At 41.0% G+C, this 23,966-nt stretch overlaps 1 pseudogene; it reads left to right on the forward strand.

Annotated features, from left to right (window-relative positions):
* Positions 1–9,151, forward strand: part of LOC135522600 (dnaJ homolog subfamily B member 6-like) — a 57,598-nt pseudogene extending 48,447 nt beyond the window's left edge.
* Positions 9,152–23,966: the final 14,815 nt, after the last annotated feature.

The following is a 23,966-nucleotide window of genomic DNA, read 5'->3' on the forward strand; positions in this document are numbered from 1 at the left end:
ACAAGAAAGCAGAAAGAACAGGTCCTTCGTAGCAGTTTCCCGCACAGTTTGTTTTGTGTAAGAACCCTTATCCTCAAAGGAAATGTTTCTAAAATGAAGAAATAATACACAGGCCAACTCCTTATATAACATTTTCTGTGGTATTTTTGCACATTGTAGTGAAACGTTTTGTAACAGAAGCGTTTCTTATTGGACAAGCTCAGGTAGTCACTTCGTTTGTCCGTTTTCTTGCATTTGGTGCCTAGTGAATACAACCCTGCAATTTACGACATTGGCTTACTGGCACTGTAACTACATTTTGTCCTTCCCTCAGCTGTGGCAGCCATTTCTCCCACACTCTGCAGCTCTAGACTTTTTTTTCCTTCTCACCTGGAGGTTGATTGAAGCGGTGGCTGAGCATTTGCAAGTAGTGCAGTTGACACTGTGGCTCTGTCCGGGGAGGGAAGGGGTGTGTGTGTGTGTGTGTGTGTGTGTATGTGTGTGTGTGTGTGTGTGTGTGTGTGTGTGTGTGTGTGTGTGTGTTAAGATATGCTGATGAGTGGAGGAGATTAGCAAACCTCAGGCTCCAGGCCCCAGGCTCAGTACCGGAATTATCACATCACTGTTGTTTAAAATGCTAACAATTACTGATAAGGCCTGTCATTCAATTGAGTTAGGCTATCACACATTTTCCCTCAGTGGGAAAAATTATATATTTAATATCAGAAAAGCAGCTTGAATTTTGTCTTTTTGCATTTTAATAACTGCTTGAGCCAGGGGCAAGTTACAGCTTTGGTATGAAAACGTAATCATAACTAATGTAGGGCTTGAATTTAGAGATTTTCTCAAGTGGAAAGAAGTATTTTTTCCATGGTGCAATAGCTCCTCTTGCTGACTGAAATCTGCCATTGCATATCTTTGTTGAACTCAATAGAGCAGTGTTTTTTCCCCTTATATTATTAATAATTGAAAATGCATTTATTACAAATGAATTATGTATGTTGTATACAACAAATGTTGAAAGGCCTAAAGGCAAGCCTGAAGACTGAGTGTAGCCCAAACCTTCCTCTCTCGCTGTGTTGTAGAATGTGTCTGGCACCAGGTGGCACTGTTTCTACATTAACAGGAGATGATGACATCACTGTTCTTTTCTACCTTCTCCAGGTCAACTGTTTTGTTCTTTTATACTTGTATTACTTGACTGCAGCAAACAACTTGTATTTGGTTAACGTAAGGTAAAAATGTATTCCAGCTTAGTAACAGGTAGGCTATTTTATTTTTTTGTGCTTTTTAAATACCCTGGATCAAAGTCAAAATCACACTGAACTACACACTCTGTAACCCAAATGTCTGACATGGCAGTATATATTATTTCTTCATCTTAAGGGTGTGTATGCATTATTAAGGTATATTCTAGGGCGCGTGTCAAATTCCTCTCAATTTCCTATATAGTGTACTACTCTCTGCACGAGTCTCGCTTTGTGGTGACTAGCTCTACTGGTTTAAATACCATAACTAGGTGGAATGAGTGATGACATAATACTACTATCCATGTCTCAACCCACAAGCCACTTTATGGGCAAGTTGCCAGCACCTCCTTGAGCCCAGGAGGATTCTATTGGTCTTGCTGTTAACTTCCTCAAAGCTAAAAATGTGAAAAATGAACACCAGTAAGCTTTTATGATTGAAAACTGAAAGGTTGGATGATTTTGAGCGCTCAGGTGGATCTCATGCTCATCCATCACTAATGACAGATCATGTTTTGATTTCCTGTCTCGGGGACACAAAATGGCTTCCTGGTTGGAGTAGGCGGCATCCTGTTTGAATTGCATTCCGCCTCGACTGTCCCCGCCAATCATCAACCCCATGGCTGCCGGCTGCTTTATGAAAGATTGAGGAGATGGAAGTGAACACTGGAAATAACCCAGCTGTTGCCTAACCCTGTTTAAACAAGGGCAGAGACATTGCATACGTCGCAAATGGCATCCTATTCCCTATACGGTGTACTATTATACAGGGAATAGGGTACCATTTGCGCCCTAGTCACTATATGTGTGCTCAGCAGTGGTGTCACCTCAGCAGATCACTGCTGCTGTCCGTCTGCCCAGGATATATATTAAAACATGAGGTGGGAGAAACTATGGGGGGGGGGGGGTATCCAGACTTCTGCATTGATAAAAGTTGATTACGTTGATGTAGGTCTCAGGTTGAAGCCCAAACAACGGTGTGTAGACTTCTCCTGAGCAGTCAAATTAAATCAAATCCAGGCCTACGTAAGGTTTGGCCAACGCACGTGAGATTTAAATTGTGTTTCTCTCTGAGAATAGCTAGTTTTTCAACCACTCCACAAATTTCTTGTTAACAAACTATAGTTTTGGCAAGTCGGTTAGGACATCTACATTGTGCATGACACAAGTCATTTTTCCAACAATTGTTTACAGACAGATTATTTAATTTATAATTCACTGTACCACAATTCCAGTGGGTCAGAAGTTCACTAAATTGACTGTGCCTTTAACTTCTTGGCAAACCCATCCCGTTAGCAGGATCATTTTTGTCAACATCCGCTGAATTGCAGAGCTCCAAATTCAAATTAAATTACTAAAAATATTTCATTTTCATGAAATCACAAGTGCGATATAACAAAACACAGTTTAGCTTGTTGTTAATCCACCTGGCGTGTCAGATTTCAAAGAAGCTTTACAGCAAAAGCTATCAAAGCGTTTATGCTAGGACATCTCTCTCAGCAGACAAAACATTACAAACAGCTAGCAGCAAAGTAGATTGGTCATGAAAGTCAGAAAAGCAATAAAATGAATCACTTACCTTTGATGATCTTCGGATGTTTGCACTCAAGAGACTCCCAGTTACACAATAAATGTTCCTTTTGTTCCATAAAGATGATTTTTATATCCAAAAACCTCCATTTGGTTGGCATGTTTTGTTCAGAAATCCACAGGCTCGTGGCAGGTCATGACGAGCAGACGAAAATTCCAAATAGTATCCGTAAAGTTCGTAGAAACATTTTTTATAATCAATCCTCAGGTTGTTTTTACAATAAATAATCAATAATATTTAAACCGGACCGTAACTTTTTCTATAGGAGAGAGAGAGAGAGAAAATGTCTGCTCCAAGCTGTTACGCATGCAAAACTCTGCTGGCACCCAGCCATCCACTGATGCGATGTGATCGTTCTCGCTCATTTGTCAGAATAAAAGCCTGAAACTATGTCTAAAGACTGTTCACACCATGTGGAAGCCATAGGGAATCTGGTTGATAGCCATAAGCCATAAGGAATCTGGTTGATATCCCTTTAAATGGAGGGAAGGCATGCAATGGAACAGAGAGGTTCCAGGAAAAACAGCACTTCCTGTTTGGATTTTCCTCAGGTTTTCACCTGTAATATCAGTTCTGTTATACTCACAGACAATATTTTGACAGTTTTGGAAACTTTAGAGTGTTTTCTATCCGAATCTGATTTGTGCAATTCTATGCATATTCTAGGTTCTGAGCCTGAGAAATAGGCAGTTTCATTTGGGTATGTTTTTCATCCAAACATCAAAATACTGCCCCCTACACTCAACAGGTTAAACAGCTTGGAAAATTCCATAAAATGATGTCATGGCTTTAGAAGCTTCTGATAGGCTAATTGACATCATTTGAGTCAATTGGAGGTGTACCTGTGGATGTATTTCAAGGCCTACCTTCAAACTCAGTGCCTCTTTGCTTGACATCATGGTAAAATCAAAAGAAATCAGCGAAGACCCCAGAAAAAAATCTGGTTCATCCTTGGGAGCAATTTCCAAACGCCTGACGGTACCATGGTCATCTGTACAAACAACAGTACACAAGTATAAACACCATGGGACCACACAGCTGTCATACCGCTCAGGAAGGAGACGCGTTCCATCTCCTAGAGATGAACGTACTTTGGTGCGAAAAGTGCAAATCAATCCCAGAACATCAGCAAAGGATATTGTGAAGATGCTGGAGGAAACAGGTAAACAAGTATCTATATCAACATTAAAACGAGTCCTATATCGACATAACCTGAAAGGCCGCTCAGCAAGGAAGAAGCGACTGCTTCAAAACCTGCCATAAAAAAAGCCAGATTATGGTTTGCAACTGCACATGGGGACAAATATCGTACTTTTTGGAGTAATGTCGTCTGGTCTGATGAAACAAAAATAGAACCGTTTGGCCATAATGACAATCATTATGTTTGGAGGAAAAAGGGGGAGGCTTGCAAGCCGAAGAACACCATCCCAACCGTGAAGCACGAGGGTGGCAGCATCATGTAGTGGGGGTGCTTTGCTGCAGGAGGGGCTGGTGCACTTCACAAAATAGATTGGTTCATGAGGTAGGAAAATGATGTGGATATATTGAAGCAACATCTCAAGACATCAGTCAGGACGTTAAAAGCTTGGTCGCAAATTAGTCTTCCAAATGGACAATGACTCCAACCATACTTCTAAAGTTGTGGCAAAATGGCTTAAGGACAACAAAGTCAAGGTATTGGAGTGGCCATCACAAAGCCCTGACCTCAATCCCATAGAACATTTGTGGGCATTACTGAAAAAGCATGTGTGAGCAAAGAGGCCGACAAACCTGACTCAGTTACACCAGCTCTGTCAGGAGGAATGGGCCATAATTCACCCAGCTTATTGTGGGAAGCTTGTGGAAGGCTACCCGAAATGTTTGACCCAAGTTAAGCAATTTAAAGGCAGTGCTACCAAATACTAATTGAGTGTATGTAAACTTCTTACCCACTGCGATTGTGATGAAATAAATAAAAGCTGAATAAATCATTCTTCTATTATTCTGACATTTCACATTCTTAAAGTAAAGTGGTGATCCTAACTGACCTAAGACAGGGAATTTTTACTAGGATTAAATGTCAGGAATTGTGAAAAACTGAGTTTAAATGTATTTGGCTAAGGTGTATGTAAACGTCCAACTTCAACTGTATCGGCGTATGCTTTGCATAAAGCTCTAATATGTGTATGGATGTTTTCACTGAATCGTCACCTTAGAGAGTGCTGTCCATTTTCGGTGTGTTAGGCTTTTGAAGCAACATCCACAATGATCATGTTCTACTCCGTTTCAACCTGTTAAACTTTTTCCTGCAAATTGATCAATCACAGTGAGGTGAGTTTTTAAAGCAAAATGCTGTTTTGATGACAGGTTTTCTGATCTGTTTTTTTTCCAATTACATTTGAATTGATGTCAGAGTGGTTAGAGGGGCAACAGAGAGCTGAGTACCAGGCCATTAGGACCTGATGATCGTCACCGAGTTGGGTACTAGCAACACATAACCAAAGTGCATGAGAGGAGAATACCGTGACTCAACGGTCATGTGGAATTTTACTGCGGTCATGACTCATGACTGCCAGTGTGGCGGTAATACGGTCACTGCAACAGCTCTAGACAGCACATGAGATTGGTTTAAATTGTGTTTCTCTCTGAGAATAGCAATGACTGGTTATTGATATGTTTTTGCATGTGTTTGTGTGTGTGTGTGCGCACGGTGTGTGTGTGCCAGGTGTTGTTGTCAGTCAAACAGCCTATAAATAGACCTGTACACACAGGACTGAAACAAAACAAATGACAGGCACCCTTCAGACAATAGCTCTAAATGTATGCATGGAGAAGCAGGAACCTCTGTTCTGTAGTACCAATTAAGTCTTTGATCTCGGAAATAAAAGGCAGCCTTTATAAGTCTTATAAGAGCTCATTGTCGTCATTGTTCTTTGATATTGCTTTGCTGAAAATCATTAAATGATAATGGAATACACTGCTCTGTGGGGCGGGAGTCTTATCGCAGAGGTAACCACCTCCATAATACAATCAAATGTTGATCCACAGAACAGGGACATGTTGACAATGTGCTGCACAGCCTTGGATTCTCACAAGGTAACATGCAATTACTCTCCATTTCTCCAACGCAAAACTGATTAGATCTTCAGGCAGTCTGCAAAAGGGAATAATCACTTGGATTAGTGGTCTTTCAAAGCTGGAAGGAGCCAGGGGAAGGCCTGTAAACCACCAGTTGTGTTTGTTATTCCACCCAGGGGGATTATCACTCTGTGGTGTCAATCCTTCATTTGGGAAGTGGACTTTGGCATCTGATTTGTTTGGCAGCATTTAAAAGACTATTGCGCCGGCAGGCCAATTGCAACATAGACCGCAAATTTGCCAGGGTCTCAATTGCTGACTTCATGGTAATAAGAAGTCTATTCATCCAGTTGAAAACTGCATCTCAAATGTAACCCTATTCCCTAGGTAGTGCACTACTTCTGATTAGGGCTTGGTCAAAAGTAATGCACGATACAGGGAATAGGGTGCCATTTGAGAGAAAGACAGTCTCACCGTGCTGCTTCTTTAATCTCAGACGAGGCTTATTACAGCCTGAGTGAGGACTGGCTTTTTTCTTTCTGCCATGTCTGCAAATGGGATACGATTTGGAGCAGGATAACTATGGAAATGGCGCTTCAACAACTACTTAGATTGAATAATTAGTGCGAGAGAGAGAGAGAGGTCCTCCAAGGCAGTTTCTATCCAGTGCAGGACGCTGGCCTGCTCTTATTCCAAGCAAGATATGCCACTCTAATGACACGTGATTTGTTAAAGGCTTGACTGTTGGACATGATGGAAGGGTGATGGAGGGGGTTTGAAAGCTGGTGCAGATCTCTCGCTGAAGGAAAACCGGTTCGGCACGAGAGAGCATCTGGCTCCTTTATTCTCTAGCCCCCCCCCCGTAATTACAAAACACAATGGCGACAAAATCAGCCCGTATAATCTCAATGCATAATAAGTCCCCCCTCTTCCCATATACGCTGCCACTAATTCAATATAAATGTAAATTACCAAGGGAAAATGCATTTTTATTTACATGACTAATCACAATAAAGCAAACCCACATGAAATATGAATGAAGTCTATGGTTGCAGTATGAAAGGCTTGCTGCAGCCAGAGGGGATGTTTGAAGATATTTGCGTTTTATCCTCTTTGTTTTTCTGGCACAGCTACAGAGGTTCGACTCACACTTATGTCCTCTGTAGACAACATGTCATGAGAGGAGCTTTCTTGTTCTCACTTTGATTGTGTTCTTTGTGTCAAGGATGTCAAAATGGTACTTAAACATTTCTATTCTGACCAGTCCCTATTCAACAAGCACAAAAGATGATGCCTATAATTGTGCTGTGTGATTAATATTGGTCAACACTCAGGCTTCATTTTGCGGCATAAAGGAGATACTCCCACCCCACAATCATAATTCAAAGGTATAAAATGGATTGGACAGCTCAGATTCATCCACTTCTCCATGGGTGGCCTTTTCTGGTCTGATTCTCCCGGAGAATCATGTTGCCCTTCATGGGGAAAAAACTCGGAGTCAGAGCTGGGACTGTCATTCCCCTATCTCTGCAAAGTAAAGCTAGTTTTAGGTTTACAGATATGTGTTCTGTTTGTGTAGCACATAGGGATGTGTGAAACTTCATCCTCAGCCTGAAGTGTTGACACTTGCGTACCGAACAGTTAACTTTCGGTGCCACCGGCTCCTTAGACACTTCTGAATGGAGGTTACGTGTGCTTGTAAGACAGAAGTCCTGGGTTGGAGCCTCGGTGTGAGTCGAATCAGGAGAAAGTGGTAGTCACTAAGTAAGCAGAGTAACGTCCTTTAACTAAACTGACTACCCCCACAGGTCTGGAAGATGAGGACTGGCGACAGACCACTTAACCTGGTCCCCACTCCCACCAACGCTACCTGAGGAACACCTCACAGAGTCCCCTGGAGGAAGATGAGGAGTGCGGGCTACAGAGCCTGGGACTCGCCAGAGGTGTGTCCCCCAACCTAGTGTTCTCTCCTGGGGAGGAAACGTCTGCTGTGTGGAGGCCACATAGAGAGACCCAGGAACAGGCCGGTTGTGAAATGTTTTGATGCAAATTTGCCTACATAAAGGTCATTGGTGTCTGTGAGCTGTGAGCTGTCTAGAGACTAAGGACAGGTGTTCCAGAGTAGACTGTAAAGCACTTTGTTATAACTGCTGATGCACAAAGGGCTTATAAAGTACATTTGAACAGTGGTGGAAAAAGTACCCAACTGTCGTACTTGAATAAAAGTTAAGATACCTTAATAGAAAATGACTCAAGTGAAAGACACTCAGTGAAATACTACTTGAGTAAAAGTCTAAAAGTATTTGTTTTTAAACATGCAATGAAGTCGAAGTCAAAGTTGTCAAAAATATAAATAGTACAGATACTGTACCTCCAAAAAGTACTTAAGTAGTACTTTAAAGTATTTTTACTGAAGTACTTTACACCACAGCATTTGAAATTTGAATAAGACATTTTCAAGAGGTTTGTAATAACTACGGATTCTGCTGAGACTGAAAGGGACGAATATTTATATTTAATTCAAACTTTTACGTTGTGGATAAATGTAGAACAGCAGTCTCTCAAGTTGTCGACTGTAGACTACACGTTCGGGGGTGTTTGTTTCGTATGGATTCATCAACGGCCGCTGAGCTTTGTTTAAAGACCAGCTAACACCTTAATAAGGCCGGCTAATTGGTTGCTGTTGTAGCGGGTGGCTAAACAAAGGGCCAGTGACAAAGGCAGCAATGTTTGACTCGTTGAGTTCAACATTGAGGGGAATGAGTTCATTAGAGGGCTCTGTTGTTCTGCAGTGTAATGACTCTGGGTCAAAGGTCATCCTCTGTTTTCCCTCCAGGGATCACGGGGTCAAACACAAAAGCCCTGCAATTATCTCACACACACTGACACACAGGGGTTGTAATGAGGCCTCCATTGTTGTTGGGGGTGGACTGAGGGTGGATTTGAGCAAATTCACAGTTTTTAAGATAAGCAGAGTTTGCAATTTTACTAGGGGATTGTTTAAGCTTTGCCTGATGAGTTATAATGCCAATAATTAAGGTTTGAGGAAAAAAATCTAGAAGTGTGGACATACATTCCGCTGAGGTAAGTAGAATGCAATTTTCTGTAGATTATTACCCAATAGAATATTGTCGTTTGCCCTCCCTGTCATTTGACAACCATTTTTTCCGTAGGACACATGGACACTAAGAGGAAGAAATATCCTTGGAGACAGGAGGCGGCGCTCAAAAAGAAGAGAACACCTCGATTGGCTACTCGAATTGGTGCCTTGTTCTAAAGCACCGCCTTTTGACTGCCCTTCCCTGTACGTGTCACTAGGAGGAGAAGAGCATCAGTAGATGTGACATTAACACGACTTAGCCGTAGGGATACTAAAATCAGGAAACTTTCCCAAAATTCCCAGGTTTTCCCCCAAATTACAGTTCCAAGATTCCTGGAATCAAGAGGGACTGAGAATGACATTTCTGGGAAAAAGTTACAGGAATTTTGCAAACCTACTTAACCATCTACATTGATCATGCCAGCCCACCACCACCGTCCCATCACTGTGCCAGGTCTCCCCTTCTCTATCAACTGCTCAGCGCAAGCAGCAAATCTTATTAGATATCTTTTATGGAAGACATTAGACTCTCTCAAGATCTGTTTCTCTACCAACAGTTCCTCTGTTTTCTCCTCATGGCTCCTCTGCAGTTTATTTATCCCCCCCCCCCCCCAGATGTCAGTAGAGAGGAGTAGTTCTGTTTTTCATTATCTTGCATTCATCACAAATAGATGGTTGGCCCGGAAAATAATTGGTCTCCTCTCAATGGAATGCTCAATATATTTCATCAAATGTACTTTCCGAAAGGTTTCAAGTTCGTTTTTTTTTTTAAGGGATCTGAAGGTTCGAAGTAAATCGAACGGACGTGAATTGTCTGGAAGAGCCTGCGACAGTAGTGTAATGATGTCAGAGACGCTGATGGCCATTTAGGTATAGGTGGGTCTTGAAACCTTAAAGATGAGAGTTTATAGAAATGATTTACGTGAATTTGGGTGAACTGTCTCTTTAGGGACCAATATGAGGTTAGAGAGAGAAGTGTCCAGAGAGATCACAGAACTTTGCTTCACGAGCAAAAAGGAAAGAAGAAGATGGAGTTGCAAAAGCATTGGGCGTAAAGCACTTTGTGACACCTGCTTATGTAAACAGGGGCCTTATAAAATGCATCTGATTGATGCAGAAAACACACCGGAATATACTGTAGCTTTTGTCTGCGCCGAGGGAAATATTCTTGCTATCTACACCAAAGAGAATAGTAATAGCAAAGTAAGACCTGCTGTATTGGGGCAGTCTCTCACCCCTTCATGTACAATAGCTACCCCCCCCCCACTGGCATCGCTCTACTGTAATCTGAATTGTGCCCGTATAACTGCATGTTGCCGTCTCCCTTTCTAGCCTCTCACAAAGGCTTGTCACTTGTTTTTTTACGTTTCACTGCTTTGGTTGGGATGGAAACCTCGGATGGAAGTCCCAGTGTTGAACATGTTTATGTCTTTCATAACTATTTTATCCAATTTTTTTTGTTTGTTTGGTTAGTTTATTGTCAATTTGCTTTTATTCATGCCCAATGCCTGGGGAGAAGGAAGGACTGTTTCATTTTCTGTAAACATCCACCAGTAAGCTTCATGTCCAACAGATAATGGTTATGGTTGTTATGTGGTTTTTGAGGGATATATGACACACTATCCTTTAATAAAGATAGAAGGCACTATGTTTCAAAGGTAGTGAAATAATGGACTATCATCTATTGAATCCTTTCTCTCTCACATTGAATCCCTTCTCTCTCACATTGAATACATTCTCTCATTGTGAACATTTTGATGGCATCTGAAATGCTGCTGTCAATATGACGCATGGCCTTGTATTCATTGTGCTACATGTATACTGTAGTTGTATAATTATGAATTGTATGCATTATTTTGTGACCTGGTCTAAGCGGAAAAACATTTCAAGCATCACTAGCTTTTCAAGAATATTGCAATTCATCAGTCATTAGTCGAAAAAAACCTTTCAGACTTCAAAATAACCTGTTTGTTCAACACCTTATTCTTCTAGGTTAATTCAACGTCTGCATTCTAGGTTGCTTCAAATTCAAGGGAAAGTTAAATCGAAAAAAAAAGGTCTAAATTGGGCAGCATAAACAGAGCAGAATAAACCAGTGAAATCCTCGGTTGTGTCCCAAATTGCACCCGGTCCCTATATAGTGCAAAACTTTTGACCAGGGGCTTTTGGGGAATATGATGTGGGGAATATGGGATAGGGTGCCATTTGGGATGCTGCCTTCTTTTGAAACTGCACACCTTCCTTCATTGAAAAGACCTCTTCAGAACAGCTCTGGATTAGGCTGTCATTGGCAGAGCTGTGAAGGCGGCGACAGCGACATTCTCTGTGTGAATGTCTACAGTGTGTTGTATTATTCATGGGCTAAGAAACATGCACATGACCTACAGAGTAATTTGGCCCTTGTTCCTAGGAACCAGGCTCCAGTCTCTAAGGGTTTAATTAAAGACTGTGGAGGCAGTGGCCCGTCTCCCTCCATTGCCTTTCATTTAACGGAGTGGCTGCTGATCCAACTTTTCCGCAGCCTTAGCCTTCATTTAAACACCAAATGCATCCCAAATGGCACCCTAATTCCCTATATAGTACGCTACTTTGAGTAAATCAGGTGAGCCTATAGGTGCAGGTGTCCTCTGACATGGCACAAGTAGGGGGGGGGGGGTAATTTACTCTATTGTCAATGACATCAGAAGGCACTGTCAGACCAACTCCTATAAGATCCTACTTCTTGAAGTTTTCCTGACATTTTGTTACCCTTAGGGCGAGACTGATCCGTGGACGGACACCAGATTAGAACGGATACATTTTGGTCCGTGGTCTGTGCATGTGTGGGGTGTGTTACGTAAACCGCGTGGGGGCAGGTACTGTAATTAGCTAAATGATAGTTTCGTATCCGTCGGCCCGTCAACATTTCAATGGATGAAAATTGTGGGCATCTCCGCAGCATCTCCGCTGACAGTCAATGTTCTACTCCCATTGAGAAACCATTGAAAATCATGGTTATGGAACAAATCAACAGGCCAATCTGGCCTCGCCCTTAAGTGTGTGTAAATTACTGTTTTTATACGTGGGGATATTGTTTTTCAACAGGAAAAGTGAAAACAATTTATTGGAGTACGTCTTTGAACACAGATGCTCCCCGAGTTTTTTGGAGTTTCTCCTCCTGACTAGGAAGTTGTCACCTATCTTCCATCCCCAGAAATGGACTGAACATCTTCCAGTGAGTAGTGTAGTGCCCATTCAAAAAAGACGATCATGACTTATTTTTCTGTAACAGATCCATTAACTTTGCACTGAATTGGTAAGTGAACAACGGGTACTGTAAATGCGTCGTGATTTTGTCCAAAAATATTTTCATTCAAATCCCAATTTTTGGGGTTATTGTTTAGAGTGATAGACTTTCATTCTGTGCTGTTATAATTTCCAAATGTTTTTTTTCAGGCACTTGAATATTAGGCTGTGGTCAAAACAAAAGCACATGTTGTTAGACTGAATATAGTTTTTTTTAATTGCCTTGGATTGGATTCATTCAAAAATAACATGAATGGGAAATATTGCATCGCTGAAGCTTCCTCTTTCCTTTTGCGCTTAATTGCTTTGATGAATAAAATGCACTTTATTCCCCCTGTATCTATCAAATGTGTGTATTAGGACCGCTTCGGAAGCTGGTCACATCGTTTATTTTCTGCGTACCATATTTCAATCGCAAATCAAAAACGTTCGTGCAAAATATATTGTATAAATTGCACATTTTCATTTCAAATTCAAGCTTTCTAAATTACTTGTGGCTGTGAATTTCATCAAACGCACAAATCCGCGCGCACAATTGTTTTATGAACGAGGCCCCTGTATTGCTCCCTCTGGATCGCCATGAAGTGAAATTGAATAGTGTACTGTATTTGTACACAGTACCCGAGTGACATACAGAGGCACATGCCAAATGGATTCGAGTAGCCCTTTCCTGCAGTTAAATAACATAGTGGACGGAATATTTTTCATAATTACTAAACAGACTTTGGTGATTCTATGTCAAGTGGTGTGATGTAATATTGGGATGCAAACTCAACATTATAACTCTATAGGGGTGGCAGGTAGCCTAGTGGTTAGAGCGTTGGGCCAGTAACTGAGAGGTTGCTGTATTCAATCCCGAGCTGACGAGGTATAAATGTGTCATTCTGCCACTGAACAAGGCAGTTAAACCATTGTTCCCCGGTAGGCCGTCGTTGTAAATAAGAATTTGTTCTGAACTGACTTGACTAGTTAAATTTAAAAAAATATATATCTGACAAGGTACAGGTTTCCTCTTTTTTTTTAAAGCCCATAACCATGTGTGTGAGGTGCCTTCGGAAAGTATTCAGACGCCTTGACTTTTTCCACATTTTGTTACGTTTGTTACGCCTTATTCTAAAGTTGATTAAATATTTTTCCCCCCTCAATCTACAAACAATAATACCCCATAATGACAAAGAAAAAACAGGTTTAAAAAAAATGGAAATATCAAATTGACATAATTATTCAGAACCTTTAACACAGTACTTTGCTGAAGCGCCTTTGGCAGCGATTACAGCATCAAGTCTTCATGGGTATGATGTAACAATACACGAGTATTTGAGGAGTTTCTGCAGAGATGGTTGTCCGTCTGGAAGGTTCTCCTATTTCCACAGAGAAACTCTAGATCTCTGTCAGAGTGACCATCAGGATCTTGGTCACATCCCTGACCAAGGCCTTTCTCCGCCAATTGCCCAGTTTGGCTGGTCGGCCAGCTCCAGGGAGAGCCTTGGTGGTTCCAAACTTCTGGAGGCTACTGTGTTCTTTGGGACCTTCAAAGCTGCAGAAATGCTTTGGTAACCTTCCCCAGATCTGTGCCTCGACACAATCCTGTCTCGGAGCTCATGGCTTGCTATTTGCTCTGACATGCACCGTCAATTGTGGGATCTTATGTAGACAGATGTGTGCCTTTCCAAATCATATCCAATCAATTGAATTTACCACAGGTGGACTCCAATCAAGTTGTAGAACTATCTCACGGATGATCAATGGAAACAAATTTGAGTCTCATAGCAAAGTGTCTGAATACTTATGTAAATAAGGTATTTCTGTTATTTTTATTTTTTTAAATAAATTTGTTAAATGATCTAAAAAAACTGTTTTCGCTTTGTCATCATGGTGTATACTTTCTGAATACTTTCCGAAGGCACTATATACTCTGGTTCCAAAGTAGATTTGTTTAAGACTACCAAGAAACGCTCTGTGTGACCCTGATTCAGCCCACTGCAGTAAACGGTTAAGGTCAGTTACTACAGTGCCTTGCAAAAGTATTCATCCCTTTTGGTGTTTTTCCTATTTTGCTGCATTACAACCCGTAATTTAAATGGATTTTTATTTGGACATACACAAAATAGTCCAAATTGGTGAAGTGAAATGAAAAAAATAACTTGTTATAAAAAGCAAGAAAGTGGTGGGTGCATACCCCCTTTGCTATGAAGCCCCTAAATAAGATCTGGTGCAACCAATTACCTTCAGAAGTCACATAATGAGTTACTTTGCACACAGGTGGACTTTACTTAAGTGTCACATGATCTGTCACATGATCTCATTATATATACACCTGTTCTGAATGGCCCCAGAGTCTGCAACACCACGAAGCAACGGGAACTACCAAGCAAGCGGCACCATGAAGACCAAGGAGTTTTCCAAACAGGCCAGGGACAAAGTTGTGGAGAAGTACAGATCAGCGTTCGGTAATAAAAAAATATTCAAAACTTTAAACAGCCCACGAAGCACCATTATATTGATTATTAGAAAATGGAAAGAATATGGCACCACAACAACCCTGCCAAGAGAGGGCCGCCCACCAAAACTCACAGACCAGTCAAGGAGGGCATTAATGAGATAAGCAACAAAGAGACCAAAGATAACCCTGGAGCTGCAAAGCTCCACAGTGGAGATTGGAGTATCTGTCCATAGGACCACTTTAAGCCATACACTCCACAGAGCTGTGCTTTATGGAAGAGTGGCCAAAAAAAGCCATTGCTTAAAGAAAAAAATAAGCAAACACGTTTGGTGTTCGCCAAAAGGCATGTGGGAGACTCCCCAAACATATGGAAGAAGGTACTCTGGTCAGACGAGATTAAAATTTAGCTTTTTGGCCATCAAGGAAATACTATGTCTGGCGCAAACCCAACACCGTTCATCACCCCGAGAACCCCATGATGTTTTTCATCCGCAGGGACTGGGAAACTGGTCAGAATTGCAGGAATGATGGATGGCGCTAAATACAGGGAAATTCTTGAGGGAAACCCGTTTCAGTCTTCCAGAGATTTGAGACTGGGATGGAAGTTCACCTTCCAGCAGAACAATCACCCTAAGCATACTGCTAAAGCAACACTCAAGTGGTTTAAGGGGAAACATCTAAATGTCTTGGAATGGCCTAGTCAAAGCCCAGACCTCAATCCAATTGAGAATATGTGGTGTGACTTAAAGATTACTGTACACCAGCGGAACCCCTCCAACTTGAAGGAGCTGGAGCAGTTTTGCCTTGAATAATTGGCAAGAATCCTAGAGGCTAGATGTGCCAAGCTTATAGAGACATACCCCAAGAGACTTGCAGCTGTAATTGCTGCAAAAAGGTGGCTCTGCAAAGTATTGACTTTGGGGGGGGTGAATAGTTATGCATGCTCAAGTTTTCAGTTTTTTTGTCTTATTTCTTGTTTAAATAAAAAAATATTTCACATCTTCAAAGTGATATGCATTTTGTGTAAATCAAATGATATAAACCCCCCCAAAATCTATTTTAATTCCAGGTTGTAAGGCAACAAATTAGGAAAAATGCCAAGGGGGGTGAATACTTTCGCAAGTCACTGTAAGTCCTCAGTTGATTTCAATTGGTGGACCTTTCAACTTCTTCCCCTTCAAATTTCAACAACCTTGGAATTTCCCCCAACTTCTGATTTCTGACTGTACTGTGTGCATTTATGCCCTGGTTCATTGTTAGTTTGTTTGCCTGTGTTGTTTGTAATTGCATTAGCGCTATTTATGATGCTGAGTCTCAGGAACGTAAAGGGAATTTACGTCTGTCTGAGGAACGCCCCCATTGCTGTCTCTGTGTACTGGAGGGATCAGTGGAGACAATCTGGGTTTTACACTGATTGACTTTGAGAATAGGAATAAGCTCAGGGTTTCTTCAAATGTAGTGTGAATGAAGAGAAGGAAGTTTGGAGGACAGAGGGACTGGAGGCTGAGGAGCAATCACTCCCTCTATGTCCCAAATGGGCACCATATTCTCTACATTATTTTTGACCAGACTGACAAAAATTAGACCAGACTTTTGACTTCTGAAAAGTAGTGCACTATATAGGGAATACGGTGCCATTTGGGACCCATGCTCTGAGTGAGAATAACAAATAACAAGTAAGTATTGAAAAGGAAATGCATTGTAATATCGAGTGTGATCAACATGAACATGACTAATTTGAGGTAGGCATTTTCATTCATGTTAATGTTGATAGGCCTACATTTTGTGATTAGCTGACGATATTGCATGTACCTTGTCCTTCGAAAAAATATGCATATTCTCTAGCTATGAATCTAATGATCCTCCTATGTATATTTCCTATCAGCCTGTCAGGAAGACCCAGACAGATATAGAATCACTAGAACAGGGAGTGAACCTCTTGATGGTACACTCTCAATGGCTCACAGTCCACACATGGCATCAAATCAAATGTTATTTGTCACGTGCGCCGAATACAACAGGTGTAGTAGACCTTACAGTGAAATGCTTACCACTGTAAGCCCTTAACCAACAACGCAGTTTTAAGAAAAATAAGTGTTAAGTAAAAAAATAGATAAGTAAAAAATAAAAGTAAAAATAAACAGAATCAATGTGTGGGGGCACCGGTTCGTCGAGGTAATCGAGGTAATAATAATCGAGGTAATAAGTACATGTAGGTAAAGTTAAAGTGACTATCCATAGATAATAAACAGAGAGTAGCAGCAGCATAAAAGATAGAGGGGGGGGGGGGCAATGCAAATAGTCTGGGAAGCCATTTGATTAGCTCTTCAGGAGTCTTATGGCTTGGGGGTAGAAGCTGTTCAGAAGCCTTTTGGACCTGGACTTGGCGCTCCGGTACCACTTGCCGTGTGGTAGCAGAGAGGACAGTCTATGATTAGGGTGACTGGAGCCTTTGACAATTATTAAGGCCTTCCTCTGACACCGCCTGGTATAGAGGTCCTGGATGGCAGGAAGCTTGTCCCCAGTGGTGTACTGGGCCGTACACACTACCCTCTGTAGTGCCTTGCGGTCGGAGGCTGAGCAATTGCCATACCAGGCAGTGATGCCTCCAGTCAGATCATTGACTTGAATAGGGATTACCAGTCTACTGATTCTATTTATGTGGTCCCAGACACACCATTCTATGGCCGTCTGACCAGTTGTTAGAGGAAACACAAAATATTTTCCCTCTGCCCCCCTGTACCCATTGGCTCAATTTGGATCAGCCATCAAAGTTCCTGATAGGCTGCAGCAGAGAGTCATTCCTGTTGCTAGGATCCTGTTGCTAGGTTCATTGCCATCTCAGGCGGCCCAGCAGGAAACATGCAATGAATCATGGATGGTTGATTTCTCTCTGGTCCCGTTTATACAGTGCCTTCAGAAAGTATTCATTCCCCTTGACTTAGTCCACATTTTGTTGTCTTACAGCCTGAATTAAACATGGATTCAAGATATGTTATTTTTTCACCCATCTACACACAATACCCCATCATGACAAAGTGAAAACATGTTTTAATAAGACATTTTTGTTTACTTTTTCAAAAGTTATGAGTCAATCATTTGTAGAAGCATCTTACAGCTGTGAGTCATTTTGGGCAAGACTCTTAAGAGCTTTGCACACAAAATTCTTCAAAGTCTGTCAAATTGATTATTGACGTTCGCTAGACAGCCTTTTCATAGTCTTGCCATAGATTTTCAAGACAATTTAAGTAAAAACTTTAACTAGGCCACTCAGGAACATTCACTGTCATCTTGGTAAGCAACTCCAGTGTAGATTTGGACTTGTGTTTGAGGTTGTTGTCCTGCTGAAAGGTCAATTAGTCTCCCAGTGTCTGGCGGAAAGCAGACTGAACCACGTTTTCCTCTAGGATTTTGCCTGTGCTTATAGCTGTTTTCCTTATTTTTATCCTAAAACCTCCCTAGTCCTTGCCAATGACAAGCATACCCATAACATGATACAGCCACCAAAATGCTTGAAAATATGAAGTGTAACTCAGTGATGTTGTGTTGTATTTTATCTAAACATAACGCTTTGTATTCAGGACAAAACGTTCATTTCTTTGCCAATGTTTTTGCAGTGTTACTTAAGTGTCTTGTTGCAAACAGGATGCTTTGGAATATTTTTGTTCTATACAAGCTTCCTTACTTTCACTCTACCATTTAGTTTTGTGGAGTAACTACAATGCTGTTGATCCATCCTCAGTTTTTTCATGTCACAACCATTAAACAAACTGTTTTAAAATCACTTTGGCCTCATGGTGAATTACCTGCGCATTTCCCTTTCTTTCCGGCAACTGACTTTTTAAACACACCTATCAATTGGTACCCTTCTTGCCAGGAATTGGAAAAACCTGCCTGGGCTTTGTGGTTGAATCGGTGCTGGAAATTCACTACTCGATTGAGGGACCTTACACTTATTTGTATGTGTGGGGTTCATAAACTCAGCAAAAAAGAAACGTCCCTTTTTCCAAATAACTTTACAGATCCTCATTGTAAAGGGTTAAAACACTGTATCCCATGCTTGTTCAATGAACCATAAACAATTAATGAACATGCACCTGTGGAACGGTCATTAAATACTAATAGCTTACAGAAGGTAGGAAATTAAGGTCACAGTAATGAAAACTTAGGACAGTAATGAAGACTTAGGACACGAAAGAGGCATTTCTACTGACCCTGAAAAACACCAAAAGAAAGATGCCCAGGGTCCCTGCTCATCTATGTGAACGTGCTGCAAGAAGGCATGAGTACTGCAGATGTGGCCAGGGCAATAAATCGCAATGTCCGTACTGTGAGATGCCTAAAACAGAGCTACAGGGAGACAGGATGGACAGCTGATCATTCTCACAGTGGCAGACCACGTGTAACAACACCTGCACAGGATTGGTACATTCGAACATCCTGTACCTGTCCCACAGGTGTGATGACAACAACAAGTGCCCGAGTTACACCAGGAACGTACAATCCCTCCATCAGTGCTCAGACTGTCCGCAATAGGCTAAGAGAGGCTGGACTGAGGGCTTGTAGGCCTGTTTTAAGGCAGGACCTCACCAGACATCACCGGCAACAACGTCGCCTATGGGCACAAACCCACCGTCGATGGACCAGACAGGACTAGCAAAAAGTGCTCTTCACTGACGAGTCGCGGTTTTGTCTCACCAGGGGTGCTTGTCGGATTTGCGTTTATGATTTGATTTGGATCTCTTTTAGTCCCCATTTGGACTAATCTTCCAAGAGTCCTTAAACATTAAAATACAATTTATAATACAAACACACTTTTACATATAACACACTATTACAAACATACATAATACTAGCATAATGACCCAATAAATACTCAATCTAAAAAGATATTGATTCTTCATCTACTATAATCCCACAACATTTCTATGTACTATATTTAAATTGTTTTAAAATCATGTTTAAATTTATATATTGAAAGGTTTCTAGTTTGCTCAGTTAATTTATTCAATTTCTTTATTGCTCTAAATCGAAATGTTCTTTTCTCATTTCTATTTCTCTTTTCTGTCTGGATAACGCATAGATGGTGGACAATCTATTCCGTAGTATTTACGGAATGTCTATCTCTTACCAACTGAATACCGTTTATCGTTGAAGGAATGAGAGTTACAGAGAGGCCTGTACTCTGGAGTGTGATTGATTTGGAGGTGGAGGGTCCGTCATGGTCTGGGGCAGTGTGTCACAGCATCATTGGACTGAGCTTGTTGTCATTGCAGGCAATCTCAACGCTGTGCGTTACAGGGAAGACATCCTTCTCCCTCATGTGGTACCCTTCCTGCAGGCTCATCCTGACATGACCCTCCAACATGACAATGCCACCAGCCATACCGCTCGTTCTGTGTCGGATTTCTTGCAAGACAGGAATGTCAGTGTTCTGCCATGGCCAGCAAAGAGTCCATATCTCAATCCCATTGAGCACGTCTGATATCTGTTGGATCGGAGGGTGAGGGCTAGGGCCATTCACCCCACAGAAATGTCAGGGAACTTGCAGGTGCCTTGGTGGAAGAGTGGGGTAACATCTCACAGCAAGAACTGCCAAATCTGGGGCAGTCCATGAGGAGGAGATGCACTGCAGTAGTTAATGCAGCTGGTGGCCACACCAGATACTGACTGTTACTTTTGATTTTGACCTCCCCTTTGTTCAGGGACACATTATTCCATTTCTGTTAATCACATGGCTGGACATGTTCAATTTATGTCTCAGTTGTTGAATCTTGTTATGTTCATACAAATATTTACACATGTTAAGTTTGCTGAAATAAACGCAGTTGACAGAGAGAGGACGTTTCTTTTTTTGCTGAGTTTAGATGTGGTAGTCATTTGAAAATCATGTTAACCACTGTTATTGAACACAGATGGGGTTGCATACTTATTGATTGATGCATACTTAACGATTTGATTTCTTTTTCTCCCACAAACAAAATTCCACTTTCACGTTATGGGATATTCAGGCTGTAACATAGCCAAAAGGGGTGTGAATACTTTCTGAAGGTACTTTTCTAATATGCGTCTTCTGTCCTGAGCTTGTCCACATTATGACTGTGCCCACATTTTTTGACAGGTGTAGACAATTAAAAGACATTGTGATCTGATTGGATCTTCCTGACCACCTCTGGAGGTCATCAGACACACAGCGCAGACAGATTTGGACAGTGAAAACATTTGAATCATCATTATCCCGCCCTCTACAGTCATTGACAGGTGGTGCCATTGACTTATTTCATCAATATGTGTCTTCAAAATTATTATTATTATTATTTTTTAAAGAATATCAGGAAATCTGGTCACAATGAGGACACAGTGGGTGGATAAGATAGATATTTTACTAGCGTGTGTAGACACAACGGCTACAATGTGGGCACAATCAGAATGTGCATAAGATCAGGACCAAGGTCGCATGTTAGCCCCAGGTACAAACGAGGCTTCTGAGCAGCCTACTATGTATCGCAGGTGCTGCCTCTCAACCCCCTCACCAGCCCCTCCCCCTCCAATGTGAGGGTTCATTAAAAATCTAAGTTTGGAATCAGGAGGCTGGCATTTCGCATAGTCTATGGTTGCCACAGCTGTGACTGGTGGAATATTGATGTACATTGTTATGCAAATGAGAAGAATAAAGGTCATGATCAGTTATTTGTTCAGGAAAGGCATGGGGGACTCACTGTGACCCCGAATGACAAATGACATGCGCACAAGACAAGCCAGAGATATAGCCTCACCTCCTGAAAGGAGAGAAAAGGATCTAGGGTGCATCCCAAATGACACCGTATTCTCTAATATAGTGCACAATATTTGACCAGGGTCCAAAGGGCTCTGGTCAAAAGAAGTGCACTACATAGTGAATGTATTTGGGACACCAGCTTTTAAGTACACTGCTTTTCTCACACTGAGGAGAGGTGCCTGAGCTTCAGACTTAGACCGGACTTGATGCAGAACCTTCATCCTGACCTAACACATTCTCCTGGTGAAGTTGAAGTTTCACACTGTGCACCATTCTTTGCTTTGCTCTCCCGGAGTAACTTTTGGTACTCATTCATATGGTTTACTTCCTGGTGCCAGAAAAATCCTTATTTAATGTTAATCTCAATATTCATCATCAATACATATTTTCAGAATATCAACCTTACCACTGTCTCTCTGCAACTGCTTTGTCTTTGACAGTATTGGGAATACCATTGAGCACAAATACTAAATACAGTCTTTGATATAATTTGACTCTTTTAGCAGCGTTAAAAACATTTAGGTGCTGCCTGACAACAGAAATATCGAACCCCAGTTATTGTTCCTCATGGTATCGTTTGGTTTAGAAAACTCATGAAACTGCCTCTATAAAATGCACCAAAGGTCGTCCATCTTGGTGAAAACGTGTGCTGTTTGACAACAATCGCTGTGGGCATTTTTAATATCATGTTATTAAATTGTGCAACGTAAACACAGGTCTGTATTAGGTAGGGTGGAACACATGGTCTACTTCCCAAATGGCACCCTACTCCCTATAGTGCTCTACTTTTCACCAGGGCCATGGGGGATAGGTTGTCATTTGGGACACAAAATATGTCTTTTTTCCAATGAATCAGGTTCCAGTTGGGTAATCTTTTGGTCCTATGAAAATGGAGCAGTTGTCTGGAGCAGTTGTCATATGGAGCAGTTGTCATATATGGGTCGTTCTACAAAAATGGTGGCTTTCCTGTCCCGGCCTTATTCACAAGGAAAAACACTTCAAAGTGTGAGATAATGACCCCCTAATTTATTCAAATGTTTTAATTGAAGTGTTTTTATTATTAATAAAACATATGTAAGACAGTTATATTGCAAACAATGTGTTTTTATATATTGTAGTCCACTGTCAGTACCATGAAATTGGCTTGTCCTTCGGGTCAGGAGTCATGGTTTAGTGACATATTTTGAGTTAAAAATATTTTTTTTCTCCCTTTAAATGTCATAGTACAAAGGAAAGTAATATAGTTATTTAGTGGACTACTTAAAAAAAACTAAAATATCAATTAAATATTATAAATAATTTACAAGTAATAGCTTTTCCTCAATTTCATGTCACTGGTGTTAAAATGTATTAAAAAAAACACCACTTTGAAAAATTCAACATCCTTGCCAAATTCTTCCTGGGTCAAAGGTTCGTTAGAGACGGGACTGTTTTGAAACAATTGAAACAACCTCAACAATTATATTCAAAAAGACTAATTAGCATTGTATTACTGTTTCAATATTGTCATTGCATAATATGGCTTTCCTTTTGATAAATATGGAAAAATGCTGCTGAAAAGCAAAGACTCTACAGACAGTGCAGGGATGCTTACACACACCGCAGAGAAGCCTACCTTAAAAACACCAGACTTACTGAAAGCATTTAGAGAGTCAAAAAAGAAAGTGAAGGATCTCATAGAGAGGGAAAAAAGACAGTGAAGTGGCGGGTCAGACAGACAAAACACAACAGTGTTGACGACAGTGTTGACCCCCCTCCCCCATCCACTCCAGACAGTGAACCCATTACTGCAAGGTCAGAATTAAGACAATGTGTCTGTAGGAAGACATATGTACTCTGTATCTACAGAGTTCCTTAAAGGGATAGTTCACCTAAATTACAAAATGACATTTTGGTTTCCTTACCTGGTATGCATTCTATGGACAAAGTATGACAGCACGCCATACTTTTGTTTACTTGGCTACTGTTTCAAATGCTAATTATTTTGCATTTGTGGCATAAAACCAAAGCATTAATTGCTGTCATAGCTTGTCCATAGACTGCTTACACAGTAAGGAAACCAATATGTCATTTTGTAATTCAGATGAACTATCCCTTTAAGTAGGCCTACACAATATTTGTCACATGGCACGAGAATGTACATATACTGTTTTAACAACTATGTAGTTTTGTGGATAGGCGTGGCAGAGTAGTATTTCATGTTTGTATTATGTTGCATGTGTCTTACACTGGAAATCGAATACAATTATATATTACATCTTTACAGACAACACATCTGTTGTGTTATGAAAGACACATTTTAGTCAATAGGCTTCATCTTTTGTTCTTAATCTTTGGCCATTAACCCTCATTTTATTGTTCATATTACATCAACCCATTTTATGAAATCTGAAATCATTTGTAATTAAGCATATTACTAATAAATTGATAAAATATGTTTGAAATAATCGTATGTTTGTCATTGGTTTTACATTGTTTCACCGGTG

The sequence above is a fragment of the Oncorhynchus masou genome, chromosome 30, assembly GCF_036934945.1.
Source record: "Oncorhynchus masou masou isolate Uvic2021 chromosome 30, UVic_Omas_1.1, whole genome shotgun sequence".
Lineage (NCBI taxonomy): Eukaryota > Metazoa > Chordata > Actinopteri > Salmoniformes > Salmonidae > Oncorhynchus > Oncorhynchus masou.